Source organism: Telmatherina bonti, assembly GCF_933228915.1.
Source record: "Telmatherina bonti genome assembly, chromosome: 18".
In the NCBI taxonomy this organism is placed as follows: domain Eukaryota; kingdom Metazoa; phylum Chordata; class Actinopteri; order Atheriniformes; family Telmatherinidae; genus Telmatherina; species Telmatherina bonti.
In genome coordinates this window covers 1284230-1302883 of record NC_136616.1, presented here as the reverse complement: position 1 = coordinate 1302883, position 18654 = coordinate 1284230, and positions in this window count along the sequence as shown.

Sequence of the window (18654 nt, the reverse complement as noted above, 5' to 3'; positions counted from 1 at the left end):
ACACATGATGTAGTACACATGATGTTGTACACATGGTGAAGTACACATGGTGAAGTACACATGATGTAGTACACATGATGTAGTACACATGGTGAAGTACACATGATGTAGTACACATGATGTAGTACACATGAAGTACACATGATGTAGTACACATGATGTTGTGCACATGATAAAGTACACATGTACACATGATGCTGTACACATGATGAAGTACACAAGATGTAGTATACATGATGTTGTGTACATGATGAAGTACACATGATGTAGTACACATGATGTTGTACACATGATGAAGTACACATGATGTAGTACACATGATGACGTACACATGGTCAGGTACACATGATGAAGTACACATGATGTAGTACACATGGTGAAGTACACATGGTGAAGTACACATGATGAAGTACACATGATGTAGTACACATGGTGAAGTACACATGGTGAAGTACACATGATGAAGTACACATGATGTAGTACACATGATGAAGTACACATGATGTAGTACACATGGTGAAGTACACATTGTCAGGTACACATGATGAAGTACACATGATGTAGTACACATGATGTTGTACACATGGTGAAGTACACATGGTGAAGTACACATGATGAAGTACACATGATGAAGTACACATGATGTAGTACACATGGTGAAGTACACATGATGAAGTACACATGATGTAGTGCACATGATGTAGTACACATGGTGTAGTACACATGATGTACACATGGTGTAGTACACATGATGTAGTACACATGGTGAAGTACACATGATGAAGTACACATGATGACGTACACATGATGAAGTACACATGATGTAGTACACATGATGTTGTACACATGATGTAGTACACATGGTGAAGTACACATGATGCAGTACACATAATGAAGTACACATGATGTAGTACACATGATGTTGTACACACGATGAAGTACACATGATGCAGTACACATAATGAAGTACACATGATGTAGTACACATGATGTTGTACACATGATGAAGTACACATGGTGAAGTACACATGATGAAGTACACATGGTCAGGTACACATGATGAAGTACACATGATGTAGTACACATGGTGAAGTACACATGGTGAAGTACACATGATGAAGTACACATGATGTATTACACATGGTGAAGTACACATGATGTAGTACACATGGTGAAGTACACATTGTCAGGTACACATGATGAAGTACACATGATGAAGTACACATGATGTACTACACATGCTGAAGTACACATGGTGAAGTATACATGATGAAGTACACATGATGTAGTACACATGCTGAAGTACACGATGTAGTATACATGGTGAAGTACACATGATGAAGTACACATGATGTAGTACACATGATGTAGTACACATGGTGTAGTACACATGATGTAGTACACATGATGTAGTACACATGGTGAAGTACACATGATGAAGTACACATGATGTAGTACACATGGTGAAGTACACATGATGAAGTACACATGATGTAGTACACATGATGTAGTACACATGGTGAAGTACACATGATGTAGTACACATGATGTAGTACACATGATGTAGTACGCATGATGTTGTACACATGGTGAAGTACACATGGTGAAGTACACGAGAATTTACACATGAGTATGTACACATAATATAGTACACATGCTGAAGTACACATGGTGAAGTATACATGATGAAGTACACATGATGTAGTACACATGCTGAAGTACACATGATGTAGTACACATGATGTTGTACACATGGTGAAGTACACATGGTGAAGTACACATGATGAAGTACACATGATGAAGTACACATGATGTAGTACACATGGTGAAGTACACATGATGAAGTACACATGATGTAGTGCACATGATGTAGTACACATGGTGTAGTACACATGATGTAGTACACATGGTGTAGTACACATGATGTAGTACACATGGTGAAGTACACATGATGAAGTACACATGATGACGTACACATGATGAAGTACACATGATGTAGTACACATGATGTTGTACACATGATGTAGTACACATGGTGAAGTACACATGATGCAGTACACATAATGAAGTACACATGATGTAGTACACATGATGTTGTACACACGATGAAGTACACATGATGCAGTACACATAATGAAGTACACATGATGTAGTACACATGATGTTGTACACATGATGAAGTACACATGGTGAAGTACACATGATGAAGTACACATGGTCAGGTACACATGATGAAGTACACATGATGTAGTACACATGGTGAAGTACACATGGTGAAGTACACATGATGAAGTACACATGATGTATTACACATGGTGAAGTACACATGATGTAGTACACATGGTGAAGTACACATTGTCAGGTACACATGATGAAGTACACATGATGAAGTACACATGATGTACTACACATGCTGAAGTACACATGGTGAAGTATACATGATGAAGTACACATGATGTAGTACACATGCTGAAGTACACGATGTAGTATACATGGTGAAGTACACATGATGAAGTACACATGATGTAGTACACATGATGTAGTACACATGGTGTAGTACACATGATGTAGTACACATGATGTAGTACACATGGTGAAGTACACATGATGAAGTACACATGATGTAGTACACATGGTGAAGTACACATGATGAAGTACACATGATGTAGTACACATGATGTAGTACACATGGTGAAGTACACATGATGTAGTACACATGATGTAGTACACATGATGTAGTACGCATGATGTTGTACACATGGTGAAGTACACATGGTGAAGTACACGAGAATTTACACATGAGTATGTACACATAATATAGTACACATGCTGAAGTACACATGGTGAAGTATACATGATGAAGTACACATGATGTAGTACACATGCTGAAGTACACATGATGTAGTACACATGGTGAAGTACACTTGATGAAGTATACATGATGTAGTACACATGATGTAGTACACATGTGTAGTACACATGATGTTGTACACATGGTGTAGTACACATGGTGAAGTACACATGGTGAAGTACACATTGTCAGGTACACATGATGAAGTACACATGATGTTGTACACATGATGTAGTACACATGGTGTAGTACACATGATGTAGTACACATGGTGTAGTACACATGATGTAGTACACATGGTAAAGTACACATGGTGAAGTACACATGATGTAGTACACATAATGAAGTACACATAATGAAGTACACATGATGTAGTACACATGATGTTGTACACATGATGAAGTACACATGATGCAGTACACATAATGAAGTACACATGATGTAGTACACATGATGAAGTACACATGATGTAGTACACATGGTGAAGTACACATTGTCAGGTACACATGATGAAGTACACATGGTGAAGTACACATGATGAAGTACACATGATGACGTGCACATGATGAAGTACACATGATGAAGTACACATGATGTAGTACACATGATGTTGTACACATGGTGAAGTACACATGATGCAGTACACATAATGAAGTACACATAATGAAGTACACATGATGTAGTACACATGATGTTGTACACATGATGAAGTACACATGATGCAGTACACATAATGAAGTACACATGATGTAGTACACATGATGAAGTACACATGATGTAGTACACATGGTGAAGTACACATTGTCAGGTACACATGATGTAGTACACATGATGTTGTACACATGGTGAAGTAAACATTGTGAAGTACACATGATGTAGTACACATGATGTTGTACACATGGTGAAGTACACATGATGTAGTACACATGATGTAGTACACATGGTGAAGTACACATGATGTAGTACACATGATGTAGTACACATGATGAAGTACACAATATGTAGTACACATGATGTTGTGCACATGATAAAGTACACATGTACACATAATGCTGTACACATGATGAAGTACACAAGATGTAGTACACATGATGTTGTGTACATGATGAAGTACACATGATGTAGTACATATGATGTTGTACACATGATGAAGTACACATGATGTAGTACACATGATGAAGTACACATGGTCAGGTACACATGATGAAGTACACATGATGTGGTACACATGGTGAAGTACACATGGTGAAGTACACATGATGAAGTACACATGATGTAGTACACATGGTTAAGTACACATTGTCAGGTACACATGACGAAGTACACATGATGAAGTACACATGATGTACTACACATGCTGAAGTACACATGGTGAAGTATACATGATGAAGTACACATGATGTAGTACACATGCTGAAGTACACATGATGTAGTATACATGGTGAAGTACACATGATGAAGTACACATGATGTAGTACACATGGTGTAGTACACATGATGTAGTACACATGGTGTAGTACACTTGATGTAGTACACATGGTGAAGTACACATGGTGAAGTACACATGATGTAGTACACATGATGTAGTACACATGGTGTAGTACACATGATGATGTACACATGATGATGTACACATGATGTAGTACACATGATGTAGTACACATGATGTTGTACACATGATGAAGTACACATGGTGAAGTACACATGATGAAGTACACATGATGACGTGCACATGATGAAGTACACATGATGAAGTACACATGATGTAGTACACATGATGTTGTACACATGGTGAAGTACACATGATGCAGTACACATAATGAAGTACACATAATGAAGTACACATGATGTAGTACACATGATGTTGTACACATGATGAAGTACACATGATGCAGTACACATAATGAAGTACACATGATGTAGTACACATGATGAAGTACACATGATGTAGTACACATGGTGAAGTACACATTGTCAGGTACACATGATGTAGTACACATGATGTTGTACACATGGTGAAGTACACATGGTGAAGTACACATGATGTAGTACACATGATGTAGTACACATGGTGAAGTACACATGATGTAGTACACATGATGTAGTACACATGAAGTACACATGATGTAGTACACATGATGTTGTGCACATGATAAAGTACACATGTACACATGATGCTGTACACATGATGAAGTACACAAGATGTAGTATACATGATGTTGTGTACATGATGAAGTACACATGATGTAGTACACATGATGTTGTACACATGATGAAGTACACATGATGTAGTACACATGATGACGTACACATGGTCAGGTACACATGATGAAGTACACATGATGTAGTACACATGGTGAAGTACACATGGTGAAGTACACATGATGAAGTACACATGATGTAGTACACATGATGAAGTACACATGATGTAGTACACATGGTGAAGTACACATGGTGAAGTACACATGATGAAGTACACATGATGTAGTACACATGATGAAGTACACATGATGTAGTACACATGGTGAAGTACACATTGTCAGGTACACATGATGAAGTACACATGATGTAGTACACATGATGTTGTACACATGGTGAAGTACACATGGTGAAGTACACATGATGAAGTACACATGATGAAGTACACATGATGTAGTACACATGGTGAAGTACACATGATGAAGTACACATGATGTAGTGCACATGATGTAGTACACATGGTGTAGTACACATGATGTAGTACACATGGTGTAGTACACATGATGTAGTACACATGGTGAAGTACACATGATGAAGTACACATGATGACGTACACATGATGAAGTACACATGATGTAGTACACATGATGTTGTACACATGATGTAGTACACATGGTGAAGTACACATGATGCAGTACACATAATGAAGTACACATGATGTAGTACACATGATGTTGTACACACGATGAAGTACACATGATGCAGTACACATAATGAAGTACACATGATGTAGTACACATGATGTTGTACACATGATGAAGTACACATGGTGAAGTACACATGATGAAGTACACATGGTAAGGTACACATGATGAAGTACACATGATGTAGTACACATGGTGAAGTACACATGGTGAAGTACACATGATGAAGTACACATGATGTATTACACATGATGAAGTACACATGATGTAGTACACATGGTGAAGTACACATTGTCAGGTACACATGATGAAGTACACATGATGAAGTACACATGATGTACTACACATGCTGAAGTACACATGGTGAAGTATACATGATGAAGTACACATGATGTAGTACACATGCTGAAGTACACGATGTAGTATACATGGTGAAGTACACATGATGAAGTACACATGATGTAGTACACATGATGTAGTACACATGGTGTAGTACACATGATGTAGTACACATGATGTAGTACACATGGTGAAGTACACATGTTGAAGTACACATGATGTAGTACACATGGTGAAGTACACATGATGAAGTACACATGATGTAGTACACATGATGTAGTACACATGGTGAAGTACACATGATGTAGTACACATGATGCAGTACACATAATGAAGTACACATGATGTAGTACACATGATGTTGTACACATGATGAAGTACACATGGTGAAGTACACATGATGAAGTACACATGGTCAGGTACACATGATGAAGTACACATGATGTAGTACACATGGTGAAGTACACATGGTGAAGTACACATGATGAAGTACACATGATGTATTACACATGATGAAGTACACATGATGTAGTACACATGGTGAAGTACACATTGTCAGGTACACATGATGAAGTACACATGATGAAGTACACATGATGTACTACACATGCTGAAGTACACATGGTGAAGTATACATGATGAAGTACACATGATGTAGTACACATGCTGAAGTACACGATGTAGTATACATGGTGAAGTACACATGATGAAGTACACATGATGTAGTACACATGATGTAGTACACATGGTGTAGTACACATGATGTAGTACACATGATGTAGTACACATGGTGAAGTACACATGTTGAAGTACACATGATGTAGTACACATGGTGAAGTACACATGATGAAGTACACATGATGTAGTACACATGATGTAGTACACATGGTGAAGTACACATGATGTAGTACACATGATGTAGTACACATGATGTAGTACACATGGTGAAGTACACATGATGTAGTACACATGATGTAGTACACATGATGTAGTACGCATGATGTTGTACACATGGTGAAGTACACATGGTGAAGTACACGAGTATGTACACATGAGTATGTACACATAATATAGTACACATGCTGAAGTACACATGGTGAAGTATACATGATGAAGTACACATGATGTAGTACACATGCTGAAGTACACATGATGTAGTACACATGGTGAAGTACACTTGATGAAGTATACATGATGTAGTACACATGATGTAGTACACATGTGTAGTACACATGATGTTGTACACATGGTGTAGTACACATGGTGAAGTACACATGGTGAAGTACACATTGTCAGGTACACATGATGAAGTACACATGGTGTTGTACACATGATGTAGTACACATGGTGTAGTACACATGATGTAGTACACATGGTGTAGTACACATGATGTAGTACACATGGTAAAGTACACATGGTGAAGTACACATGATGTAGTACACATAATGAAGTACACATAATGAAGTACACATGATGTAGTACACATGATGTTGTACACATGATGAAGTACACATGATGCAGTACACATAATGAAGTACACATGATGTAGTACACATGATGAAGTACACATGATGTAGTACACATGGTGAAGTACACATTGTCAGGTACACATGATGAAGTACACATGGTGAAGTACACATGATGAAGTACACATGATGACGTGCACATGATGAAGTACACATGATGAAGTACACATGATGTAGTACACATGATGTTGTACACATGGTGAAGTACACATGATGCAGTACACATAATGAAGTACACATAATGAAGTACACATGATGTAGTACACATGATGTTGTACACATGATGAAGTACACATGATGCAGTACACATAATGAAGTACACATGATGTAGTACACATGATGAAGTACACATGATGTAGTACACATGGTGAAGTACACATTGTCAGGTACACATGATGTAGTACACATGATGTTGTACACATGGTGAAGTAAACATTGTGAAGTACACATGATGTAGTACACATGATGTTGTACACATGGTGAAGTACACATGATGTAGTACACATGATGTAGTACACATGGTGAAGTACACATGATGTAGTACACATGATGTAGTACACATGATGAAGTACACATGATGTAGTACACATGATGTTGTGCACATGATAAAGTACACATGTACACATAATGCTGTACACATGATGAAGTACACAAGATGTAGTACACATGATGTTGTGTACATGATGAAGTACACATGATGTAGTACATATGATGTTGTACACATGATGAAGTACACATGATGTAGTACACATGATGAAGTACACATGGTCAGGTACACATGATGAAGTACACATGATGTGGTACACATGGTGAAGTACACATGGTGAAGTACACATGATGAAGTACACATGATGTAGTACACATGGTGAAGTACACATTGTCAGGTACACATGACGAAGTACACATGATGAAGTACACATGATGTACTACACATGCTGAAGTACACATGGTGAAGTATACATGATGAAGTACACATGATGTAGTACACATGCTGAAGTACACATAATGTAGTATACATGGTGAAGTACACATGATGAAGTACACATGATGTAGTACACATGGTGTAGTACACATGATGTAGTACACATGGTGTAGTACACTTGATGTAGTACACATGGTGAAGTACACATGGTGAAGTACACATGATGTAGTACACATGATGTAGTACACATGGTGTAGTACACATGATGATGTACACATGATGATGTACACATGATGTAGTACACATGATGTAGTACACATGATGTTGTACACATGATGAAGTACACATGGTGAAGTACACATGATGAAGTACACATGATGACGTGCACATGATGAAGTACACATGATGAAGTACACATGATGTAGTACACATGATGTTGTACACATGGTGAAGTACACATGATGCAGTACACATAATGAAGTACACATAATGAAGTACACATGATGTAGTACACATGATGTTGTACACATGATGAAGTACACATGATGCAGTACACATAATGAAGTACACATGATGTAGTACACATGATGAAGTACACATGATGTAGTACACATGGTGAAGTACACATTGTCAGGTACACATGATGTAGTACACATGATGTTGTACACATGGTGAAGTACACATGGTGAAGTACACATGATGTAGTACACATGATGTAGTACACATGGTGAAGTACACATGATGTAGTACACATGATGTAGTACACATGAAGTACACATGATGTAGTACACATGATGTTGTGCACATGATAAAGTACACATGTACACATGATGCTGTACACATGATGAAGTACACAAGATGTAGTATACATGATGTTGTGTACATGATGAAGTACACATGATGTAGTACACATGATGTTGTACACATGATGAAGTACACACGATGTAGTACACATGATGACGTACACATGGTCAGGTACACATGATGAAGTACACATGATGTAGTACACATGGTGAAGTACACATGGTGAAGTACACATGATGAAGTACACATGATGTAGTACACATGATGAAGTACACATGATGTAGTACACATGGTGAAGTACACATGGTGAAGTACACATGATGAAGTACACATGATGTAGTACACATGATGAAGTACACATGATGTAGTACACATGGTGAAGTACACATTGTCAGGTACACATGATGAAGTACACATGATGTAGTACACATGATGTTGTACACATGGTGAAGTACACATGGTGAAGTACACATGATGAAGTACACATGATGAAGTACACATGATGTAGTACACATGGTGAAGTACACATGATGAAGTACACATGATGTAGTGCACATGATGTAGTACACATGGTGTAGTACACATGATGTAGTACACATGGTGTAGTACACATGATGTAGTACACATGGTGAAGTACACATGATGAAGTACACATGATGACGTACACATGATGAAGTACACATGATGTAGTACACATGATGTTGTACACATGATGTAGTACACATGGTGAAGTACACATGATGCAGTACACATAATGAAGTACACATGATGTAGTACACATGATGTTGTACACACGATGAAGTACACATGATGCAGTACACATAATGAAGTACACATGATGTAGTACACATGATGTTGTACACATGATGAAGTACACATGGTGAAGTACACATGATGAAGTACACATGGTCAGGTACACATGATGAAGTACACATGATGTAGTACACATGGTGAAGTACACATGGTGAAGTACACATGATGAAGTACACATGATGTATTACACATGATGAAGTACACATGATGTAGTACACATGGTGAAGTACACATTGTCAGGTACACATGATGAAGTACACATGATGAAGTACACATGATGTACTACACATGCTGAAGTACACATGGTGAAGTATACATGATGAAGTACACATGATGTAGTACACATGCTGAAGTACACGATGTAGTATACATGGTGAAGTACACATGATGAAGTACACATGATGTAGTACACATGATGTAGTACACATGGTGTAGTACACATGATGTAGTACACATGATGTAGTACACATGGTGAAGTACACATGTTGAAGTACACATGATGTAGTACACATGGTGAAGTACACATGATGAAGTACACATGATGTAGTACACATGATGTAGTACACATGGTGAAGTACACATGATGTAGTACACATGATGTAGTACGCATGATGTTGTACACATGGTGAAGTACACATGGTGAAGTACACGAGTATGTACACATGAGTATGTACACATAATATAGTACACATGCTGAAGTACACATGGTGAAGTATACATGATGAAGTACACATGATGTAGTACACATGCTGAAGTACACATGATGTAGTACACATGGTGAAGTACACTTGATGAAGTATACATGATGTAGTACACATGATGTAGTACACATGTGTAGTACACATGATGTTGTACACATGGTGTAGTACACATGGTGAAGTACACATGGTGAAGTACACATTGTCAGGTACACATGATGAAGTACACATGATGTTGTACACATGATGTAGTACACATGGTGTAGTACACATGATGTAGTACACATGGTAAAGTACACATGGTGAAGTACACATGATGTAGTACACATAATGAAGTACACATAATGAAGTACACATGATGTAGTACACATGATGTTGTACACATGATGAAGTACACATGATGCAGTACACATAATGAAGTACACATGATGTAGTACACATGATGAAGTACACATGATGTAGTACACATGGTGAAGTACACATTGTCAGGTACACATGATGTAGTACACATGATGTTGTACACATGGTGAAGTACACATGGTGAAGTACACATGATGTAGTACACATGATGTAGTACACATGGTGAAGTACACATGATGTAGTACACATGATGTAGTACACATGATGAAGTACACATGATGTAGTACACATGATGTTGTGCACATGATAAAGTACACATGTACAAATGATGCTGTACACATGATGAAGTACACAAGATGTAGTACACATGATGTTGTGTACATGATGAAGTACACATAATGTAGTACACATGATGTTGTACACATGATGAAGTACACATGATGTAGTACACATGATGACGTACACATGGTCAGGTACACATGATGAAGTACACATGATGTAGTACACATGGTGAAGTACACATGGTGAAGTACACATGATGAAGTACACATGATGTAGTACACATGATGAAGTACACATGATGTAGTACACATGGTGAAGTACACATTGTCAGGTACACATGATGAAGTACACATGATGTAGTACACATGATGTTGTACACATGGTGAAGTACACATGGTGAAGTACACATGATGAAGTACATATGATGACGTACACATGATGTAGTACACATGGTGAAGTACACATGATGAAGTACACATGATGTAGTGCACATGATGTAGTACACATGGTGTAGTACACATGATGTAGTACACATGATGTAGTACACATGATGTAGTACACATGGTGAAGTACACATGATGAAGTACACATGATGATGTACACATGATGTAGTACACATGATGTTGTACACACGATGAAGTACACATGATGCAGTACACATAATGAAGTACACATGATGTAGTACACATGATGTTGTACACATGATGAAGTACACATGGTGAAGTACACATGATGAAGTACACATGGTCAGGTACACATGATGAAGTACACATGATGTAGTACACATGGTGAGGTACACATGGTGAAGTACACATGATGAAGTACACATGATGTATTACACATGATGAAGTACACATGATGTAGTACACATGATGAAGTACACATTGTCAGGTACACGTGATGAAGTACACATGATGAAGTACACATGATGTACTACACATGCTGAAGTACACATGGTGAAGTATACATGATGAAGTACACATGATGTAGTACACATGCTGAAGTACACATGATGTAGTACACATGGTGAAGTACACTTGATGAAGTATACATGATGTAGTACACATGATGTAGTAAACATGTGTAGTACACATGATGTTGTACACATGGTGTAGTACACATGGTGAAGTACACATGGTGAAGTACACATTGTCAGGTACACATGATGAAGTACACATGATGTTGTACACATGATGTAGTACACATGGTGTAGTACACATGATGTAGTACACATGGTGTAGTACACATGATGTAGTACACATGGTAAAGTACACATGGTGAAGTACACATGATGTAGTACACATGATGTAGTACACGTGGTGAAGTACACATGATGTAGTACACATTATGCAGTACACATGGTGTAGTACACATGATGTAGTACACATGGTGTAGTACACATGATGTAGTACACATGGTAAAGTACACATGTTGAAGTACACATGATGTAGTACACATGGTGTAGTACACATGGTGTAGTACACATGATGAAGTACACATGACGATGTACACATGATGTAGTACACATGATGTAGTACACATGATGTTGTACACATGATGAAGTACACATGGTGAAGTACACATGATGAAGTACACATGATGACGTACACATGATGAAGTACACATGATGAAGTACACATGATGTTGTACACATGATGTAGTACACATGGTGAAGTACACATGATGCAGTACACATAATGAAGTACACATTATGTAGTACACATGATGTTGTACACATTATGTAGTACACATGATGTTGTACACATTATGAAGTAAACATGATGTAGTACACATAATGAAGTACACATGATGTAGTACACATGATGTTGTACACATGATGAAGTACACATGGTGAAGTACACATGATGAAGTACACATGATGTTGTACACATGATGAAGTACACATGATGTTGTACAAATGATGTAGTTCACATGGTGAAGTACACATGATGAAGTACACATGATGTAGTACACATGATGAAGTACACATGATGTAGTACACATGGTGAAGTACACATTGTCAGGTACACACGATGAAGTACACATGATGTAGTACACATGATGTTGTACACATGGTGAAGTACACATGGTGAAGTACACATGATGTAGTACACATGATGTAGTACACATGGTGAAGTACACATGATGTAGTACACATGGTGAAGTACACATGATGTAGTACACATGATGTAGTACACATGATGAAGTACACATGATGTAGTACACATGATGTTGTGCACATGATAAAGTACACATGTACACATAATGCTGTACACATGATGAAGTACACAAGATGTAGTACACATGATGTAGTACACATCATGAAGTACACATGATGTAGTACACATGGTGAAGTACACATTGTCAGGTACACACGATGAAGTACACATGATGTAGTACACATGATGTTGTACACATGGTGAAGTACACATGGTGAAGTACACATGATGTAGTACACATGATGTAGTACACATGGTGTAGTACACATGGTGTAGTACACATGATGAAGTACACATGATGATGTACACATGATGTAGTACACATGATGTTGTACACATGATGAAGTACACATGGTGAAGTACACATGATGAAGTACACATGATGACGTACACATGATGAAGTACACATGATGAAGTACACATGATGTTGTACACATGATGTAGTACACATGGTGAAGTACACATGATGCAGTACACATAATGAAGTACACATTATGTAGTACACATGATGTTGTACACATGATGAAGTAAACATGATGTTGTACACATATTGAAGTACACATGATGTAGTACACATGATGTTGTACACATGATGAAGTACACATGGTGAAGTACACATGATGTTGTACACATGATGAAGTAAACATGATGTAGTATACATATTGAAGTACACATGATGTAGTACACATGATGAAGTACACATGGTGAAGTACACATGATGAAGTACACATGATGTTGTACACATGATGAAGTACACATGATGTTGTACACATGATGAAGTACACATGATGTAGTACACATGATGTAGTACACATGATGTTGTGCACATGATAAAGTACACATGATGTTGTACAAATGGTGTAGTACACATGATGTAGTACACATGGTGAAGTACACAAGATGAAGTACATATGATGTAGTACACATGTTGTAGTATACATGGTGAAGTATACATTGTCAGGTACACATGATGAAGTACACATGATGAAGTACACATGGTGAAGTACAAATGATGTAGGTCACATGGTGAAGTACACATGGTGAAGTACACATGATGAAGTACACATGATGTAGTACACATGATGAAGTACACATGATGAAGTACACATGGTGAAGTACAAATGATGTAGTTCACATGGTGAAGTACACATGGTGAAGTACACATGATGAAGTACACATGATGTAGTACACATGATGAAGTACACATGATGTAGTACACATGGTGAAGTACACATTGTCAGATACACACGATGAAGTTCACATGATGTAGTACACATGATGTTGTACACATGGTGAAGTACACATGGTGAAGTACACATGATGTAGTACACATGATGTTGTGCACATGATAAAGTACACATGTACACATAATGCTGTACACATGATGAAGTACACAAGATGTAGTACACATGATGTTGTGTACATGATGAAGTACACATGATGTAGTACATATGATGTAGTACACATGGTGTAGTACACATGGTGAAGTACACATGATGAAGTACACATGATGTAGTACACATGGTGTAGTACACATGATGTAGTACACATGGTGTAGTACACATGATGTAGTACACATGGTAAAGTACACATGGTGAAGTACACATGATGTAGTACACATGATGTAGTACACATGGTGTAGTACACATGATGAAGTACACATGATGATGTACACATGATGTAGTACACATGATGTAGTACACATGATGTTGTACACATGATGAAGTACACATGGTGAAGTACACATGTTGAAGTACACATGATGTAGTACACATGGTGTAGTACACATGGTGTAGTACACATGATGAAGTACACATGATGATGTACACATGATGTAGTACACATGATGTAGTACACATGATGTTGTACACATGATGAAGTACACATGGTGAAGTACACATGATGAAGTACACATGATGACGTTCACATGATGAAGTACACATGATGTTGTACACATGATGTAGTACACATGGTGAAGTACACATGATGCAGTACACATAATGAAGTACACATTATGTAGTACACATGATGTTGTACACATTATGTAGTACACATGATGTTGTACACATTATGAAGTAAACATGATGTAGTACACATAATGAAGTACACATGATGTAGTACACATGATGTTGTACACATGATGAAGTACACATGGTGAAGTACACATGATGAAGTACACATGATGTTGTACACATGATGAAGTACACATGATGTTGTACAAATGATGTAGTTCACATGGTGAACTACACATGGTGAAGTACACATGATGAAGTACACATGATGTAGTACACATGATGAAGTACACATGATGAAGTACACATGGTGAAGTACAAATGATGTAGTTCACATGGTGAAGTACACATGGTGAAGTACACATGATGAAGTACACATGATGTAGTACACATGATGAAGTACACATGATGTAGTACACATGGTGAAGTACACATTGTCAGGTACACACGATGAAGTACACATGATGTAGTACACATGATGTTGTACACATGGTGAAGTACACATGGTGAAGTACACATGATGTAGTACACATGATGTAGTACACATGGTGAAGTACACATGATGTAGTACACATGGTGAAGTACACATGATGTAGTACACATGATGTAGTACACATGATGAAGTACACATGATGTAGTACACATGATGTTGTGCACATGATAAAGTACACATGTACACATAATGCTGTACACATGATGAAGTACACAAGATGTAGTACACATGATGTAGTACACATCATGAAGTACACATGATGTAGTACACATGGTGAAGTACACATTGTCAGGTACACACGATGAAGTACACATGATGTAGTACACATGATGTTGTACACATGGTGAAGTACACATGGTGAAGTACACATGATGTAGTACACATGATGTAGTACACATGGTGTAGTACACATGGTGTAGTACACATGATGAAGTACACATGATGATGTACACATGATGTAGTACACATGATGTTGTACACATGATGAAGTACACATGGTGAAGTACACATGATGAAGTACACATGATGACGTACACATGATGAAGTACACATGATGAAGTACACATGATGTTGTACACATGATGTAGTACACATGGTGAAGTACACATGATGCAGTACACATAATGAAGTACACATTATGTAGTACACATGATGTTGTACACATGATGAAGTAAACATGATGTTGTACACATATTGAAGTACACATGATGTAGTACACATGATGTTGTACACATGATGAAGTACACATGGTGAAGTACACATGATGTTGTACACATGATGAAGTAAACATGATGTAGTACACATATTGAAGTACACATGATGTAGTACACATGATGTTGTACACATGATGAAGTACACATGGTGAAGTACACATGATGAAGTACACATGATGTTGTACACATGATGAAGTACACATGATGTTGTACACATGATGAAGTACACATGATGTAGTACACATGGTGAAGTACACATGATGTAGTACACATGATGTTGTGCACATGATAAAGTACACATGATGTTGTACACATGATGAAGTACACATGGTGAAGTACACATGATGAAGTACACATGGTCAGGTACACATGATGAAGTACACATGATGTAGTACACATGGTGAGGTACACATGGTGAAGTACACATGATGAAGTACACATGATGTATTACACATGATGAAGTACACATGATGTAGTACACATGATGAAGTACACATTGTCAGGTACACATGATGAAGTACACATGATGAAGTACACATGATGTACTACACATGCTGAAGTACACATGGTGAAGTATACATGATGAAGTACACATGATGTAGTACACATGCTGAAGTACACATGATGTAGTATACATGGTGAAGTACACATGATGAAGTACACATGATGTAGTACACATGATGTAGTACACATGGTGTAGTACACATGATGTAGTACACATGATGTAGTACACATGGTGAAGTACACATGATGAAGTACACATGATGTAGTACACATGATGTAGTACACATGATGTAGTACGCATGATGTTGTACACATGGTGAAGTACACATGGTGAAGTACACGAGTATGTACACATGAGTATGTACACATAATATAGTACACATGCTGAAGTACACATGGTGAAGTATACATGATGAAGTACACATGATGTAGTACACATGCTGAAGTACACATGATGTAGTACACATGGTGAAGTACACTTGATGAAGTATACATGATGTAGTACACATGATGTAGTAAACATGTGTAGTACACATGATGTTGTACACATGGTGTAGTACACATGGTGAAGTACACATGGTGAAGTACACATTGTCAGGTACACATGATGAAGTACACATGATGTTGTACACATGATGTAGTACACATGGTGTAGTACACATGATGTAGTACACATGGTGTAGTACACATGATGTAGTACACATGGTAAAGTACACATGGTGAAGTACACATGATGTAGTACACATGATGTAGTACACGTGGTGAAGTACACATGATGTAGTACACATTATGCAGTACACATGGTGTAGTACACATGATGTAGTACACATGGTGTAGTACACATGATGTAGTACACATGGTAAAGTACACATGTTGAAGTACACATGATGTAGTACACATGGTGTAGTACACATGGTGTAGTACACATGATGAAGTACACATGACGATGTACACATGATGTAGTACACATGATGTAGTACACATGATGTTGTACACATGATGAAGTACACATGGTGAAGTACACATGATGAAGTACACATGATGACGTACACATGATGAAGTACACATGATGTTGTACACATGATGTAGTACACATGGTGAAGTACACATGATGCAGTACACATAATGAAGTACACATTATGTAGTACACATGATGTTGTACACATTATGTAGTACACATGATGTTGTACACATTATGAAGTAAACATGATGTAG